Source organism: Nannospalax galili, unplaced genomic scaffold, assembly GCF_000622305.1.
Source record: "Nannospalax galili isolate Female #2095 unplaced genomic scaffold, S.galili_v1.0 scaffold129, whole genome shotgun sequence".
NCBI lineage: Eukaryota > Metazoa > Chordata > Mammalia > Rodentia > Spalacidae > Nannospalax > Nannospalax galili.
Window position 1 is genome coordinate 126,984 of NW_008360030.1, and position 3,752 is coordinate 130,735.

Here is a 3,752-nt window from a genome sequence, read left to right on the forward strand (position 1 = left end):
TACTTGCTGCAAAATCCAGGTGACCAAGGATCAATCCATGAAAGTAACATAAAGATGAAAGGAGAGAACCCACTCCATAAAGTTGTCCTCTGACCTGCACATGCACACCATGGTACATGGACCCCTAACATACATACACATATATCATTCACATATACACTCAAAAATAGTAAATAATAGATAGTTAAAAAGAGAGGTTAAAAATAATTACTGTGTATAGAAGGGCCTGCATGCAACAGTTCACAGGAAAACTTTCAAGAGTTGGTTTGCCCCTTCCATCATGCTCATGAATTCTGGAGATCAAACTCAGGTTGTCAGGCTTGACAGCAAGTGCTTTAAAAGAATGAGCCATTTTGCCAGCCCTAAAAGATAGATTTTTTAAAATAAATTTTAAATATTTTATCATTTTTACTTACATTTTTTACTTGTCAGTTTTAAAGTTAGACTGTATATCTGTTTTTAGCTTTGAGCAAATTTTAACCTACAATCTTATTTTAAAAGACATGACTTTTATTTTTTGGGTCTTTTTGAGACAAGGTCTCCAGTAGCCCCAGCTGCCCTGGAGATAACTATGTAGACCAGACTGGCCTTCAACTCACAGAAATCCACCTGCCTCTGCCTCCCCAGTGCTGGAACTAAAAGCATGTGTCACCATGCCAAGCTAAGACATGACTCAATAAACACACTCAGATGTTTTAAAAAGTAACTTTAACCCTATTTACTCTAGAAATATTCAAAGATTTAGGCTAATTCTCATTCAAACTACAACAGACATTAATCTCTAATAACAACAACACTCATGATTTTTTGGGGGGTCTTTTTGAGATAGGGTCTCCCTGTAGCCCCAGCTTGCCTAGTACTATGTAGACCAGGCTGGCCTTGAACTCAAAGATCCATCTGCCTCTGCCTCGCAAGTGCTGGGACTAAAGGTGTGCACCACCACACTGGGCTACTCATGATGTTTTATACCTTAAGTGCTGATGTTTTTTAATTAAATGAGTATCTAAGCTGTCCTATGTAGTACAAATAGCCAAGATTTTTAAAAATAAACAATATTTGTATTTTGCTAATAAAAGCTAAACGGACAATACTACAGTGACTCCTAGAGTCCCATTTCCATTTCTAACCATTTTTAAAATTAGAAAATAATATTTTATTATGCCCACAGGACTATAATATTCTGATTTTTAATAAGTCTGATCTCTTGTTTCTATCACTGTTACTAATATTTGGAATGTAAACAAAGACAATCTTGTTAAATGAATGTTTAAATGAACACTATATTGTTTTTTTAATTTCCTCTATACTGTGGCTTTCCATTTACTTTTCCAAACTAAATCTAGAATAATACCAATATAATAAAATAGATCAAGTCAGTGCCCACAGATAAGAGGTATGATAATTTAAATATTGAAGATCAAGCATTCTTATAGTTAGAGCTAGCCACTACACATGAGGTTATAGCTATGAAAACAAACTGACCAAAAGAAAATCTAAAATTAAAAGATATGAGATTTGCTTAAATATTCCAAATATAATAAGATAGTTCATAGGGTACAAATAACTGTAAATACAGGAGAAAACATATAGTCAATCTAATTTTTTAAATATGTAAATTTTGGAGCTGAAGAGATGGCTCAGCGGTTCAGAGTACTGGCTGCTCTAGCAGAATACCAAAGTTCAGTTCCCAATACCCACATGGCAGCTAACAGCACCTGTAACTCTAGTTCCAGGGGATCCAACACCCTCTTCTGGCATCTGTGAGCTTTGCATGCATGGTTGTACTTACATAGGCCAGGCAAAACACTCATATACATAAAATAAAAATGTAGAGCCAGCGTGGTGGTACACACCTTTAATCCTAGCACTTGGGAGACAAAGGCAGGCAGATCTCTGTGAGTTCAAGGCCAGCCTGGTCTACATATCGAGTTCCAGGCCAGCTGGGGATACAGGGAGACCCTGTTTCAAAAAGACCAAAAACAAAGTATGATTCCTGTGGCTGGCGAGTTAGCTCAGCGGTTAAAAGCACTGACTGCTCTTGCAGAGGACCTGGGTTCTGTTCCCAGCACCCACACGGTGACTGAAAACCATCCTAACTTCAGTTCCAGGTGCTCCAATGCCCTCTTCTGACCTCCTAGGGCATTGCACAACACAGGTGCACTTACACACATGCAGGCAATACACTCATACACATAAAATAAAAATAATAAAATATTTAGAAAAAACTAATTTTAAGTATGATAATTCTATTATATGAAAAGCAAAATAAAAGGTCAGATTTGGATCCTGATATCTAATATATTTTTCGTTTGTCTTGGTTTTATGTTTTATGTTTATTAAGATAGGGTCTCCCTGTAGCCCCAGCTGGCCTGGAACTCACCATGTAAAACAGGCTGATCTTAATCTCACAGAGATCTGCCTTCCTCTGACTCCTGAGTGCTGGGATTAAAGGTGTGCACCACCACACCCAGCCATGCTGTCTGACAGTTTTTTCTGTGAACCAGGAGTTTCTTCCTTAATGATTTTGCCAATTGTTATTCTATCCTGAAGACTGTTATCCTGCCTAGTACCCAGTCTCTTCTAAATTAGATCCTATGAATGAGCCTTCTTAGCTATGAGAGACAGTATATTGTATTTAATAAATAATATGTGCCCCCCACATGCACAAAATGTGATGCTTGGCCAATAGAGGCAATTGTGAATGAAAGATCCCAGAAAAAAACCTTCCTTCTGCAAGGTTGATTAAGTGATTAGAACGTCAATGACTGTGTTGAGTTTGGAATGTCCTGAATCTAATTACAATTAGTATTGGGCTCTCTTTAGCCCCATAAATAGCTATTCTTTGCCCACTCCTGCGTCTGACCTAACATCCCATTACTAACAGATAACCTTTTGGAATTCAGGTCATCAGATTTCATGGGAAGTACCCTTACTTCCTGAGCCATCTCACCTACCCCCAGAACATTGTGTGTGTGTGTGTGTGTGTGTGTGTGTGTGTGTGTTCCTATTAGTATTCATACATTTGTGGTGCAGATGCCCTCAGAGGCCAGAAGAAGCCATTGAATTTCCTGGAGTGATAAGCAGTTGTGAGCCACCTGATGTGGGTGATCAGAACTGAACTCAGTCCTCTGCAAGAGCAGCAAGCACTCAACCTCTCAGCCATCTCTCACCACCCCACCACTACCACCAATGACATTTTAAAGCAACATATTATTCTGGCCCGGTAGCTCAACCTGTAATCCCAGCCCTTGGGAAGCTGAGGCAGAACAATCAGGAGTTCAAAACTACCCTGAGTTATATAGTGAGTTTGAGGCTAGCCTGGGCGATATGAGGTCATGTCTCAAAAACAGAACAAAAAACTGAAGGTAAAAGTGAAAATTAAACAGTGCGTGGTTGTGGAGAGCCACAGCCTCCGCCGCCATTACAAGATGGTGCCGGTATCCGGGAGGCAGAACAATCAGGAGTTCAAAACTACCCTGAGTTATATAGTGAGTTTGAGGCTAGCCTGGGCGATATGAGGTCATGTCTCAAAAACAGAACAAAAAACTGAAGGTAAAAGTGAAAATTAAACAGTGCGTGGTTGTGGAGAGCCACAGCCTCCGCCGCCATTACAAGATGGTGCCGGTATCCGGACCTTCTTAATAGTAAACATCCTGCTGCACCCATAAGGGGCGTGCACAAGAGCCTGCTCTCCCTCGCCTCCTCCCGTGGCGTGATCTCCAGCAACCAATCCGCTTCTTATACGTCATAGA